General features: G+C 37.1%; 1 protein-coding gene across 8 annotated transcripts in view; it reads left to right on the top strand.

Moving 5' to 3' along the window:
* UBE3D (ubiquitin protein ligase E3D) overlaps positions 1 to 15,940 on the top strand; it is a 188,048-nt gene that overhangs the window by 80,403 nt on the left and 91,705 nt on the right. The window lies entirely within an intron of this gene.

Genomic DNA, 15,940 nt, shown 5'->3' with positions numbered 1-15,940 from the left:
AGTCAATTTAGCTTGGGTGTGTTCAGCCCAGCTTGCAGAAAATTTTTTTTTTTTTTCCAGAAATTTTTGAGGAGAAGGTGAGTGGATAAATGGATGAATGTGTGGATAAAAAGGTGAAGTTGAGAGATGGATCGACAGATAAAACTTATTGTTGATAATATGATTGTTGGTGGATAGGTTTCTGTGTTACAGGGTGAGTATAAAGAATTGAACAAACAGACACGTCTGAGTGAAATCATGGCAACAAATGCAGAGTTTTAAAGACAGATCAAAAATGAGAACTTCTTGCCAGTGAGCATTTGTGAATTGTTTTTTAAGGGTGTTAGCTCAACAATTAACCTTAAGAGTACTAATGTAAGTCATTGGAAGTAGTATTTCACTTAGTGGAATCTGGGAACTTCTGAGTTTCCACCTCTGATTCTGAGACAGTACAGAGAAGAAAGAATAAGGGTGTGAAGCACACAGATAATATTTCTAATGAGGGAAGCACCAAACTACCAGCTGGCAATTATGATGCAGAGCATAGAGGAGACAGAGGGCAAACACTGAGAGAGATGCTGATGGCAGGAATGTTGGCTGAAGGCCAGAGGTAGATACAGTACAAGCATAAAACTTTAAACAGGTTGGGAAAATGTCAAAATCAACTTCAGTTTAGAAACTTCTATTCTGGAAGAATCTCAAAGCAGTTGCAAATGGGAAGAAGACTCTATGTACACTTGGTTTTAACTCTTCAATTTGAGCAGCTGTTGTAACAGTTGAGTTGCTAGGCACTGTCAGGAATAGAATATTTTAATTTTGGAGAAATCCAACTGTTAAAACAGCTGTTTGGTCTGATTAGACTTAGGCTGGCTCTGCTTTGGTTACATGACCTAATGGGATCATAGCACCAGGCAGATTGGCTGTTAATATAATTTTATTGGAAGTAACTAAAAAACGAATGGATGGTGGGTTGAACACTGACTTTCCAAAGAAACTACATTCCCTTCTTTATTTTGGCAAAGTACAAAAGCAAATAATACAGACTTTTACCTTGTTCTGACTTCATGGGAATTACCTGAAATAATTTTGCCTTATGTTCCTTTCATGCAACCTTTTTTCCTGTGGCACTTAAAAGAAGTCTCCCTAGTTTTATTAACATCTCTTTATTGTCTCCTAATAATATATCTATTCAGGTCACCTCAAGTAGTATCACTTGTGTGTGTGTTTTTTTTGTTGTTGTTGTTATCTAAACAAAGTGCTATTAACAGCAACCACCAAATATGTCAGTTTGTAAAAATCACAATTTTTTATATCTAGAATAACTTGAGTGACGCTGACAATGATGAAAATCTTGGATTCGAAATTTACCATCTCGAGTACTTTTTTTCATGGAAAAGACCACTGATTCAGTTAGTTTCAGTACATTTTTAAAGATTTAAAGTACTTGTAAGATGATTTGCTTGATTTCTTGCATTAAAAACTATATCTTAATATAATGTTAACACCTATTGTAAACATTCAAAAATAGGTTTCATGTATTTTCAAAGTGAAAATAGCTTTAACTTTTTATAGGATCATCAAAATAGTCATTTTCATTGTAAACATTTAAAACAATACAGGAAAATACAGTTGAAGAAAGCAAGCAGAATTCTTAGAATTTCAGTCTGCATAGGAGACTGCTATTAACATTTTTGGCACTCCTCCTTGTGTATATCTCTTTATGTATATATACACAAAAAGATATGGTTAAAAGATTTTGTTTTACAGAAATTAATTTTAACGATATGAATTTTTCTTTATTTTACTTCTGTGTGTGTGTGTGTGTGTATGTGTGTGTGTTTTAACTTGTGAAAACATTGTGACTATCTTTCCATATCAGTGTAGATTAGCAGTCATCACTTAGGTCCTGATTTTGGAGGGTTTCATATTCTGAAGTAGTGACTTATTTTTGCTAGTTTCTAAAACTCAGTGTTATAAATATTAGAAAGCAGAATTGAAGATGATGCCTGGGATGTTAATAGGAGATGAACTTTGGTACCAAAGTATACTTCCACTGAAAATACATGTTTCTTTCACTAACTAAAGCAAGTTTGTAGGTTTTGAATGTTTATATCAATAATGTAACCAAAAAACCCAACAATAAACAAATGGGACCTAATTAAACTTAAAAGCTTTTGCACATTAAAGGAAACCATAAACAAAATGAAAAGATGACCCACAAAATGAGAGAAAATATTTGCAAACAAAGTGATTGACAAGGGATTATGATATCTTTAAAATGTACAAGAGCTCATACAGCTCAATATCCAAAAAACAACCCAATCAAAAAATGGGCTGAAGATCTAAATAGCCACTTCTCCAGAGAAGACATAAGATGGTCAAAAAGCACATGAAAAGATGTTCAACATTGCTCATTATTCACTTCAGTTCAGTTACTCAGTCATGTCCAACTTTGCAACTCCATGGACTGCAGCACGCCAGGCTTCCCTATCCATTACAAACTCCCGGAGCCTACTCAAACTCATGTCCATTGAGTCAGTGATGCCATCCACCCATCTCATCCTCTGTCGTCCCCTTCTCCTCCTGACTTCAATCTTTCCCAGCATCAGGGTCTTTCCCAGTGTTCATTATTAGAGAAAGGTAAATCAAAACTACAAGGAAGTATCACCTCACACCAGTCAAAATGACCATCATCCAAATGTCTGCAAGCAATACATGCTGAGAATGGTGTGGAGAAGACGGAGCCCTACTACACTGTTGGTGGGAATGTAAATTGGTACAGCAACTATGGAGAACACTATAGAGGTTCCTTAAAAAGCTAAAAATAGAACTACGTTATGACCCAGCCATCCTACTTCTGGGCATATATCCAGAGAAGACCTTACTTTGAAAGGATACATGCACCCCAGTGTTCATTGCAACACTGACATGGAAGCAATCTACATGTCCATTGACTGGAGATTGGATAGAGAAGATGTGATACCTATGTATTAATACAATGAAATATTATTCAGACATAAAAAATAATGAAATAATGCTATTTGCAGCAAAATGGATGGATTAGAGATTATCACACTAAGCGAAGTTCAGTTCATTTGAGTTGCTCAGTCGTGTCCGACTCTTTGCGATCCCATGAATCACAGGATGCCAGGCCTCACTGTCCATCACCAACTACCAGAGTTCACCCAAACTCATGTCCATCGAGTCAGTGGTGCCATCCAGCCATCTCATCCTCTGTCGTCCCCTTTTCCTCCTGCCCTCAATCCCTCCCAGCATCAGAGTCTTTTCCCATGAGTCAACTCTTTGCATGAGGTGGCCAAAGTATTGGAGTTTCAGCTTTAGCATCATTCCCTCCAAAGATATCCCAGGGCTGATCTCCTTCAGAATGGACTGGTTGGCTCTCCTTGCAGTCCAAGGGACTCTCAAGAGTCTTCTCCAACACCACAGTTCAAAAGCATCAATTCTTCAGTGCTCAGCTTTCTTCAAAGTCCAACTCTCACATCCATACATGACCACTGGAAAAACCATAGCCTTGACTAGATGGACCTTTGTAGGCAAAGTAATGTCTCTGCTTTTCAATACGCTATCTAGGTTAGTCATAACTTTTCTTCCAAGGAGTAAGCGCCTTTTAATTTCATGGCTACAATCACCATCTGCAGTGATTTTGGAGCCAGAAAAATAAAGTCTGACACTGTTTCCCCATCTATTTCCCATGAAGTAATGGGACCAGATGCCATGATCTTCGTTTTCTGAATGTTGAGCTTTAAGCCAACTTTTTCACTCTCCACTTTCACTTTCATCAAGAGGCTTTTTAGTTCCTCTTCACTTTCTGCCATAAGGGTGGTGTCATCTGCATATCTGAGGTTATTGATATTTCTCCTGGCAATCTTGATTCCAGCTTGTGCTTCTTCCAGCCCAGCGTTTCTCATGATGTACTCTGCATAGAAATTAAATAAGCAGGGTAACAGTATACAGCCTTGACATACTCCTTTTCCTATTTGGAACCAGTCTGTTGTTCCATGTCCAGTTCTAACTGTTGTTTCCTGACCTGCATATAGGTTTCTCAAGAGGCAGGTCAGGTGGTCTGGTATTCCCATCTCTTTCAGAATTTTCCACAGTTTATTGTGATCCACACAGTCAAAGGCTTTGGCATAGTCAATAAAGCAGAAATAGATGTTTTTCTGGAACTCTCTTGCTTTTTTGATGATCCATCGGATGTTGGCAATTTGATCTCTGGTTCCTCTGCCTTTTCTAAAACCAGCTTGAACATCTGGAAGTTCACAGTTCATGTATTGCTGAAGCCTGGCTTGGAGAATTTTGAGCATTACTTTACTAGCATGTGAGATGAGTGTAATTGTGCGGTAGTTTGAGCATTCTTTGGCATTGCCTTTCTTTGGGATTGGAATGATAACTGACCTTTTCCAGTCCTGTGACCACTGCTGAGTTTTCCAAATTTGCTGGCATATTGAGTGCAGCACTTTCGCAGCATCATCTTTCAGGATTTGAAATAGCTCAACTGGAATTCCGTCACCTCCACTAGCTTTGTTCGTAGTGATGCTTTCTAAGGCCCACTTCACTTCACATTCCAGGATGTCTGGCTCTAGGTGAGTGATCACACCATCGTGATTATCTTAGTCGTGAAGATCTTTTTTGTATAGTTCTTCTGTGTATTCTTGCCACCTCTTCTTAATATCTTCTGCTTCTGTCAGGTCCATACCATTTCTGTCCTTTATCGAGCCCATCTTTGCCTGAAATGTTCCCTAGGTATCACTAATTTTCTTGAAGAGATTTCTAGTCTTTCCCATTCTGTTGTTTTCCTCTCTTTCTTTGGATTGATCACTGAGGAAGGCTTTCTTATCTCTTCTTGCTTAGCGAGGTTAAGTCAGAAAAAGTCAGACACATCATATGATGTCACTTGTATGTGGAATATAAAAAGATGATAAGAATGAATTTATTTACAAAATAAAAACAGATTTACAGACTTTGAAAACAACATATGGTTACCAAAGGGGAAAGGTGTGGGATAGGGGGGATAAATATGAGTTTGAATTTAACATTAACACACTACAATTTGAAACAGATAATCAACAAGGACCTACTGTGTAGCACAGGGAATTCTACTCAATATTCTATAATAATCTAAGTAGGAAGAGAATCTGAAAAAGAATGAATATATGTATATGTATAACTGTACCACTTTGCTGTACACCTGAAATTAATACATTATAAATAAACTATGCTGCTGCTATTAAGTCGCTTCAGTCGTGTCTGACTCTGTGCGACCCCATGGACTGCAGCCTACCAGGCTTCTCCGTCCGTGGGATTCTCCAGGCAAGAACACTGGAGTGGGTTGCCATTTCCTTCTCCAATGCATGAAAGTGGAAAGTGAAAGTGAAGTTGCTCAGTCATGTCTGACTCTTAGAGACCCCATGGACTTCAGCCTACCATGCTCCTCCATCCATGGGATTTTCCGGGCAATAGTACTGGAGTGGGGTGCCATTGCCTTCTCCCAAAATAAACTATACCCCAATAGAAAATAAAAATTAAATTAAAAACTGTAATAAAAAGTACTTTAGTTATAAATGAAATATTTTTGTTAATTTATTTTATTAATTTATTTTATTTTTAAACTTTACAGTATTGTATTGGTTTTGCCAAATATCGAAATGAATCAATATTTTTGTTATTTTAAAATGAATTAAATATAAGCTTTTTTGGTTTGACTGTCAAGAAACATTGTATTGCTATCTTTCTATTTTCTAGGTTTAAAAATGCAAGCTTCCCTCATTTTAACATTCACAAATAATTTCTCATTATAGTATAAATTTGTTCAGAGGATGGCAATATTTTTATAGTCACCATACATTTGTATTGCTATTAAAAATTTTTTTTCTAAATGGTTATACTCATTAAGATATGCTAACACAAATATTAGTGAAACTTTTGAAGTATTTTTATCAAAAATGGTAAATTAGAAATCAGACTTTAACCTAAAAAATGGTGATTCTTATTCTCGGATTCATGAATCTTAAAAACATGCTAAGTGAAAGAAGCCAGAAAAAAAAAAAGGCCATATATTGTATGATTTCATGATTATGAAAGGAGGTCATTGGACTTGGGGAATTAGGTGGTCTGAGAAACACTCAAAATTCTGTGCAAAGTTCTCTTTGTATAAGTGAACACTGTTGTGGGGAGAGAGTCCATAGTTTTAATCATATTATGTAGATCTGTGACCTTTAAATGGTTTAGAAAGCACTACTTGAAAGCATTTTAAAAAATGAGTTTGCATTTTTTGTTCTCCTTTTATAAATATATAATAGTTCTTTGTATCACAATAGTTTAAGCCTTCTGCCTGTTAACTTTTAAAGATTTTTTTTGTTCCTTAACAATACCACTTTAAAAAATATAAATCTCTTATGGTTTATGAGTTTGGTATAATTTCTTAGATTTTTCTGGAAAGATTCTTTTTTATCAATTTGTTTTACGCCTATGCCATTAGTATATCTTGACTTTAATTTTGAGTATGACATAAGATTTTTAAATTTGTTTTCTTCCAGATATCCTTTTGTATACTTGACATTTTCTACGACAGAAAGTTTAAAAAAAAAAAAAACAACAGAAGGAAGAGCTGGCCTCTTTAGATGAACTTCTTCAAATTAAGACATCTTTAATGATATTACTTCTAATTAGGACATTTCTGCCAGGCATGTTTATAGAGTCAGTTCTCTTCTTCAGTGATAAGGATAATGCCAGTTGTGTGTTCTCAACAACTGGTATCTTGCAGTATTACAGGCATTTATAAAAAAGCAAAATCTCTTGACATGAATTAATACACTTAATTTTGAGATTGCTTTGTTGGTATCTTGTTTAAGCAGGACCATTTCTCCGCATATAAGAAGTCTGTATTCCTCTCTTGACAAGCTTGTAGGTCTTAGGAGCAAAGTTTGAAAGCCATAGCTTTTAGGAATTGTGTACCAAAATCTCTTCTCTCTGGAGCCCTTTTAATTAAAAGGAAATTGAAGAATTGTGTTGACATTTTTGACTTTTAAAAGCTCATTTTTTTCCTGTGATTTTCGAAGAAAACACTGTAATTTCAAAGAAATACTGTTCATTACTTAATGAACCTTATTTTGAAATTTATAAACAGTTGTTGGTATGTATATTTTTCAGGTTCTATTTTTAGAAATTAGTACTTTTAAAATATTTAAATATGGTGGAGTTTTATGCCAGCATATTTCGTTGTTTCAGAATTTTGTGTTCTTGATAATATATAAGAATTCAAATTATGTTTTAAATGGTAGTATTTTTTTTTAATGATTCTAGCACCAAGTTTTGATCATTTGCCTGATTTAATATCTTGAGTGCTTACATTAATGAGACTATCATTGTTATAGCTTTGAAATTGAACTTTAAGAATCTACAGATATAAACAATATTATATTTCAACTTCATTAATTGTCTATTTTTAAATCTTTTTTAGGACTGAAGTGTCCAAATCAACTACTAAAATATGAGAAACATGAGATTAAATATTTTCAAGTTGAGCTCTTTTATACCATACAGTATGTTGGATTCGTGATATAATTGTAATTTTTGGTAGAGGTATTCAGTTCAGTTCAGTCGCTCAGTCATGTCTGACCCTTTGCTCACCCCATGCATGAATCACAGCACGCCAGGCGTCCCTGTCCATCACCAACTCCCAGAGTTCACTCAAACTCATGTCCATTGAGTCGGTGATGCCATCCAGCCATCTTGTCCTCTGTTGTCCCCTTCTCCTCCTGCCCCCAATCCCTCCCAGCATCAGAGTCTTTTCCAATGAGTCAACTCTTCGCATGAGGTGGCCAAAGTCCTGGAGTTCCAGCTTCAGCATCAGTCCTTCCAATGAACACCCAGGACTGATCTCCTTTAGGATGGACTGGTTGGATCTCCTTGCAGTCCAAGGGACTCTCAAGAATCTTCTCCAACACCACAGTTCAAAAGCATCAATTCTTCGGTGCTCATCTTTCTTCACAGTCCAACTCTCACATCCATACATGACCACTGGAAATACCATAGCCTTGACTAGACGGACCTTTGTTGGCAAAGTAATATCTCTGCTTTTCAATATGCTATCTAGGTTGGTCATAACTTTCCTTCCAAAGAGTAAGGGTCTTTTAATTTCATGGCTGCAATCACCATCTGCAGTGATTTTGGAGCCCCAAAAAATAAAGTCAGACACTGTTTCCACTATATCATCTCTATTTTGTCATTTTTGCCTTTGTTACATTAAATGACCTATGTTTCCTAGAAGACTATATATCACCTTTCTATTTTCTCAGGTTCTTTTCTTAATATTGATTGGTGTCTGATTCAGTCTCAATTTCACCATTTTTATTAGAGGTGACTTTTTTCTCCCTTCTCATTGTCTCTTTAAAAATAGATAGGCCACCGTTTCTTCCCTAGGGAATTTTGGCAAGACGAAAGTTTGGAAATAAGGATGGTGTGTCCTCTGCTTGCATTTGATCTCTTAGACTAAGGTTACCTGGTTGACAGCTCTGGTCTCCTAGGAAAACTTGCCCTCTCCCAGTACTTTAAAAATCACAAGTTTAAATTGAAATAAGTTTCAGTTGATTTTTAGTTCATTATTCCATTTGAAGTATCTTGTTGATTTTATAGGTCTAACGTGATTGAGGTTTATGATATCTTTGTAGGAAATACCAGAAATAATTCTGGATTATTATAATCCTGTTGCTTAAATGTTGCTATCATTAATAGAATTTGTATTGATATTTGAGCTGAAGTATCATCTTTGGCTTAATCAATGTTAACACAAACAATGTTATGTGTTATTTAACCCTAAATAACACATAATGTGTTTGATAGTTGGTTTAAGATAAACTGAATTTTCTTCCTCTTTCCTTCTTGATCTCTTTTCTTCCTAAATTAAAAAAAAAAACAAAAACAAGTGAAAACATTAACTCAAGTTTTGGAGAAAAGTTACTTGTAGTTCTAACTTTCTAAAACAACTATTTTCATTTTTCATGTAGTACTTTCTCTCTTTATCCACGGATGTAATGTTTCATATGATTAAAGGAATACTTTATACAATTAAAATTATAAAGAAAATATGTAAATCTTAACATTAAAAAATAAGTCCTGGCCCAATAAAGTGTATAATGCAGAGTGGAGGGGAGAGGAGAAGGACAGGATGAATATTAGGAATTTGAGCCATATTAGTTCCAGCTGGATTGTCTGATTTAAAAAATAAGACTGTTCAAATTATTAAAAAATGACATGTTCTAAGATATCTAAAATTTATCCTGTTATATGCCTTTGGATTTCTCAGTTTTGTGTGTGTGTGTGTAGAATTTTTTTAAAAAATATCTAGTATGCTTTTGACTTGTTTAAGATATAATAAAAGAAGAATGAAATTTAGACAGAGAGAAACATGCTTGAGTTTCTTTTCCATCACTGACTGTGTGACCAGGACAACATTCTTCACCTTTCTGAGCTTCAGTAGGGATAAAAATTGTTAAATCACAGAATAATTTAAGAGTAGACTAAAAAGGTAAATTTTGGATTTACATACCACACAAATATTTGTAATTGTGTAGAAACATGAATAACTTTGAGGTTGGTACAAAAGTATTTGAGGTTTCTGACTGAATTTTAAATCATTATAACTTGGCTCAAACACATCTTTATTAATCAAAATAGGAACCATTACAGTCAACACATTTTTGCCAATGAGAAGTAAGTTTATTTCTGTAGCATAAAAATTCGTGCTTCAGGATTCAGCAAACTCTAGGAAAGCATTTCTTTTGCCTCCTGCTGGTTGTGGAAGCATTTTCTCTGCAAAAAGTTGTTGAGATGCTTGAAGGAAGTAGTAGTCAGTTGGCAAGAGGTCAGGTGAATATGGCAGATGAGGCAAAACTTCATAGCCCAATTCATTTAACCTTTGAAATGTTGATTGTGCGACCTGAGGTCAGGTATTGTCATGCAGAAGAATTGGGCCAGTTCTTGATCAATGACAGCTGCAGACATTGCAGTTTTTGGCGCATCTCATCGATCTGTTGACCATACTTTTCAGATGTAATGGTTTTGGCAGGATTCAGAAAGCTGTACTGGATCAGACAGGCTGCAGACCACCAGTGGCCATGACCTTTTTTTGTTGCAAATTTGGCTTTGGAAAGTGGTTTGGAGCTCCTTGGTCCAGTCACTGAGCTGCTCATCGCTGGTTGTTGTATAAATCCACTTTTCTTCGCATCTCACAATCCTATTGAGAAATGGTTCATTATTATTGCATAGGATAAGAGAAGACAATACTTAAAAACTTTTTTTTTTGATTTGCAGTCAGCTCATGAGGCACCCACTTATCAGGCTTTTTCACCTGGCCAGTTTGTTTCAAATGCTAAACGACCATAGAACAATCAACATTGAGTTTTTCGGCAACTTCTTGTGTATTTGTAAGAGGATCAGCTTCAATGATAGCTCTCAGTTGGTCATTGTCAACTTCCAATGACCGGCCACTATACTTCTTATCTTCAAGGCTCTCATCTCCTTTGCAAAACTTCTTGAACCACTGCTGCACTGTATTTTTCATTAGCAGTTCATGGGCCAAATGTATTGTTGATGTTGTGAGTTGTCTCTGCTGCTTTATGACCAATTTTGAACTGGATTTAAAAAAAATCACTTGTGTCTGCTTTTTGTCTAACACCATTTCTATAGTCTAAAATATAAAATTAACAATGGTAAACAATGCCATTAGCAAAAAAACATAAAGCAAGAAATGTTCATTAAAATGATATATAACATAGCCACATGTATTTAGGAATGTATTCCAATATCAAACAGCAAAATTCAACAATACAAAACCACAATGACTTTTTGTTGTTATTCAATCATTCAGTCATGTCCAAGTCTTCACAACACCACAGATTGGAACACGCCAGGCTTCCCTGTCCTTCAGCATCTCCCAGAGCTTACTCAAACTTGTGTCCATTGAGTCAGTGATGCCATCTAACCATCTCATCCTCTGTTGTCCCCTTCTCTTCCTGCCTTCAATCTTTCACAGCATCAGCCTCTTTTTTCTAATGAGTCAGCTCTTCCCATCAGGTGGCCAAAGTATTGGAGCTTCAGGTTCAGCATCAGTCCTTCCTATGAATATTCAGGATTGATTTCCTTTAGACCTGACTGGTTTAATCTCCTTGTAGTCCAAGGGACTCTCAAAAGTCTTCTCCAACACCACAGTTCAAAAGCATCAGTCCTTTCATGCTCAGCCTTCTTTATGGTCCAACTCTCATATCCATACATCATGGTTGTTGTTTAGTGGCTTAGTCGTGTCCAACTCTTTGCAGCCTCATGGACTGTAGCCTGCCAGGCTCCCCCATCCATGGGACTCTCCAGGTAAGAACACTGGAGTGGGTTACCATTACATCCATACATGACTGCTAGAAAAACCATAGCTTTGACTAGATGGACCTTTGTCAGCAAAGTAATATCTCTGCTTTTTAATATGCTGTCTATGTTTGTCATAGCTTTTCTTCCAAGGAGCAAGCCTCTTTTAATTTCATGGCTGCAGTCACCATCTGCAGTGATTTTGGAGCCCCCAAAATAAAGTCTCTCACTGTTTCCATTGTTTCCCCATCTATTTGCCATAAAGTGATGGGACTGGATGGCATGATCTTCGTTTCTTGAATGTTGAGTTTTAAGCCAGCTTTTTCATGCTCCTCTTTCACTTTCTTCAAGAGACTCTTTAGTTCCTCTTTGCTTTCTGCCATAAGGGTGATGTTTATCTGCATATCTGAGGTTATTGATATTTCTTCTGTCAGTCTTGATTCCAGCTTGTTCTTCATCCAGTCCAGCATTTTGCATGTTGTACTCTGCATATAATTTAAATAAGCAGGGTGACAGTATATAGCCTTGACATTCTCCTTTCCCAATTTGGAACCAGTCCGTTGTTCCATGATCGGTTATAACTGTTGCTTCTTGTCCTGCATACAGATTTCTCAAGAAGAAGGTAAGGTAATCTGGTATTCCCATCTCTTGAAGAAGTTTCCACAGTTTGTTATGATCCACACAATCAAAGGCTTTAGCATAGTCAATGAAACAGAAGTAGACGTTTTTCTGGAATTCTTTTGCTTTTTCTGTGTTCCAACAGATGTGGGCAATTTGATCTTTGGTTCTGTGTTTTGCATCAACCTAACAACATGTATAACTTACTGTCTTTTTCCACTATGATTATCATTTGTGAGATTGAATGTGTCCTTTTGTGTAAATTTTGATGACTGGATACATTGGATAGATTATGTGTAAACTCTAAGATCTCATGAGGAAACTTGGCTTGTCCAAGGTGACGTGCTGGTGGGTGACAAGACAGTACTAATGTATTTTATTTTCCATTTGAGTGTCCTCTTTGATGGATCACACCATAGCCATTTATCAGTATGTTGACACCTTAGAACAGCATTAATACATTTCTTTTTCCTGTACCACAGATCACATCAACATCATAATATAACTTGTTTCTGATTATAAAAAATAACACTTGGAAAATAAGAAAGAAGAAAATGTAAAACCCAGGTTATTATATTCCTCTCATGGAAATAACCACTTATATTTATTGTGTTACCTCTTGATTTCTTTTTTCTCACTGTAGAACTCTTTTCACTTACCATGGCATATGGCTGTTTTCCCTATGCCCATCTTACCACTTTTCTTTTCTTTTTTTTTTCCTTTTTTAAAAAAATTTAAATGTATTTATTTTAATTGGAGGCTAATTACTTTACAGTATTGTATTGGTTTTGCCATACATCAACATGAATCCACCACGGATGTACACTTTTCTTACATTTTAGAATATACGTATAATAAAGCAGCAGCTTAAGAACGATAAACTAACTTCCTACAGAAATGTGAAGATGCTTTCAACTGTATCTTTTACAACTAAAGAGTTCACATACAAAAAAACAGGCGTTGGTCCTACTCATGGTTTTCTTAGAGAGGATACAATGCTTATGGTGTCCTCAGTGTGACATCGTGGGGAGACAGCAGGCTCTGAAATCAGGCCTGCATGAGTGAATCCTGGTCCCATCACCCACTAGCTGTGTGATGTTGGACCATCACTTAAACTCTCTGACCTTTGGTTTCCTCAACTTTAATGGGTCTGCCTTTCAGGGCTGCTATAGGTTAGAGACAACAACCAACAAGAGAGTGCCTGGCCCTCTGAATGGGTAGGCACAGGTGAGACGGCACTCAGAAGCAATCTAAGGCTTAAAACCTGTCCAAATTAGGCATAAATATAGAGAGCACTTTCTCACCATAAGCTAACTCTGTTCTAAAACAATTTATTTGTGTGATTCACCATTTCCCTTTACTCCTGCAAATATAATTACTGGCAAAAGAGGAGTGGAAAATGATGAAAAGTGAAAGTGGCATGAAGATGATCTCTGATTGGCAGGAGCCTTAACTCTGAGCTACAGCAGCCCTGGTCCAAGTGGCAGTTTTCCCTTCATCTTGGGACATCCTTACAGGATGAGCCGGGTTAAGTTTTGCAGATTAGTCCCCAAGGGACATTCCTGCTCCAAGGCAGTTACTTGTTGAGGCAAGATCCAATTTAGAGAAAGCAAAGACCCTTTCAAGAAACTTAAAAAAAATTCAGGATAAAAATAGCTTTGCTGCTGCTGCTAAGTCGCTTCAGTCGTGTCCAACTCTGTGTGACCCCAGAGATGGCAGCCCACCAGGCTCCCCCGCCCCTAGGATTCTCCAGGCAAGAATACTGGAGTGGGTTGCCATTTCCTTCTCCAATGCATGAAAGTGAAAAGTGAAAGGGAAGTCACTCAGTCGTGTCCAACTCTCAGCGACCTCATGGACTGCAGCCCACCAGGCTTCTCTGTCCATGGGAGTTTCCAGGCAAGAGTACTGGAGTGGGGTGCCATTGCCTTCCCCTGTCTTCTCCTCTAGCCAGGTGCAAAGTGTCACCAGATCCTGCCTGATGAAAAACTGCTGAATTAAACAGAAATGTCATGGATTTACAAAAAGGAACTGAAATACTCACACTTGGCAAAAACCTGTTTATAGTACAGGAGTAGCTCTTTAATACTATGATTAAACAAGGTAATGGCTATTTTCTCCTATCTCCTGTGCGGATAGCAAGTTTCAAAAAGCTATCACCACAAGAACTGTAGAAAGCTAATCCTGGCTTAGAAACAGAAGTAACACAGCCCTGTGACAACAATGGACTAAGAACAGTCAAAATTTAGAAAATTATAAAAACATTGCTTTCTATAAAAATGATTCCCTTTTAAATATCTGTTTACTGTATATACTTTAAGGTCCCCACTATCACTACCCCTCAAAAAAAAAAAAAGGGTCAAAACCTCTAAACACTTTCTACCAAAGGACCCACTGGTTTATTCATTCAACTAACACAGATGGAAGGCTCATAATGTGTGAGGCACTAGGGTCTCAAAGAGCAGACAGATTTTCCCCTGCCCCAAGGACATTTCTGTCTCTCAAAGCGGGAGGCGGGCACATTACCAACCACAACACAACAATGAAAAGCAGGCGCCACTGCTTCCTTTCAACTCAAGAATAAAACGACCTATTGTGGGTGATGGGCCAGGGGGTATAGATTCTAAAAACTTAAGTTGTTTATTGAATATACAATAAAAGTGAAAAATTGCTATTGCTTTTAGCCAGCAAAAAGTCAATACCTAGGTGTGTCTGAGGAAAAACAACACTAATCTTTATTTCCACACTAGCTGCAGAATTAGAGAAATCCATAGGCCGTGGTTTCCATGTCTGATTTAGGATCAATCCAAGATGTAGACACATCCCAGATAAGAATACAAGGAGGGTGGTGGTGAAGTGTTGTAATAGGTACAAGTGTGGAGTGAAGCAAGTAGTTAATTCTCGTAAGGGAAAAAGGAGGATGTCCCCAAGGAAGTGATACCTAAGTGGATCTTGCAGGGTGAACAGAAGTTCACCAGGAAAGATAACAACCTTCCAGGTTCAGAAGACTGTTTGAGCAAGACACAGGGTGTGTAGTATAAATCAGTTCAGGGAATGAAAAGGAACAGTGTGGTTTATGGAGCCTAAGGAGGGTGGAGGAGAGGTTGAGCTGCAAGCCACTGCATTAGTATGACATTGGGGTTTTACCAGAGACAGCAAGATTTTTATTTCCCGTGAAATATGGGAATGTTATATGATTAGTAAAAGTGGAAAGAATAACACAGCCATTAAACATAAAATCGTAATTTTTAAAACACAGAAAAGGCACTCAGCTTGCTGAAACAGCCATTTTTAGGAAAGTGGACAGTGTTGTATTCCAGTCCTGCTAGTAGACAGATGCTTCAGAGAAGAGTTAACTCCCCACCACACATCAACAATGCATCAGCCTAATAACCTGTGGACCATATAGCTAAACCATCTGCTGTGACTTGTCACATAAAGCGTTAACCCTGTATGCCCTCAACCACGGATGCTCTTTCAACTTCCAGAATTCACCATTGATTTCGTTAAAGGTGCCTTTACAGAGAGAGGTTTAGAGAAAGGCAAATACATATATATATATATATATATATATGTATGTGATGTATGTGTGTGTGTGTATATAAAGAGAAATATATTTATTTAATATACACATACGTTTCTCTTTAAAAATTAAGACAGTGATAAGAGACACTTTGGTTAGGGGCTCAGGCAGGAAATACTTGAGTAAATAGAAGAGTTGATAAGAGTGAGACTCGCACTCTTGTTACTGTGTTGTTTTCTCCTAATGCTTTCCTGATTTTCCCTTTGCTTAAGCACTAGATGGGGGTCCCGGATTCAAGGACTATAGAGAACACCTTCTGATTCTGAAGTTAGGAAACCAGGATCCAGAGCCAGCCATAGTATTTTCTAAACATCTGCCTCATTTCAGACAAGTCTCTTTGCTTTTCTAGCCCTCAGCTCCCTCATGTTGCTGTGAGAGGAATTTCGA

Source organism: Bos indicus, chromosome 9, assembly GCF_029378745.1.
Source record: "Bos indicus isolate NIAB-ARS_2022 breed Sahiwal x Tharparkar chromosome 9, NIAB-ARS_B.indTharparkar_mat_pri_1.0, whole genome shotgun sequence".
Taxonomy (NCBI): domain Eukaryota; kingdom Metazoa; phylum Chordata; class Mammalia; order Artiodactyla; family Bovidae; genus Bos; species Bos indicus.
This window is presented reverse-complemented; position numbering and strand designations above follow the sequence as displayed.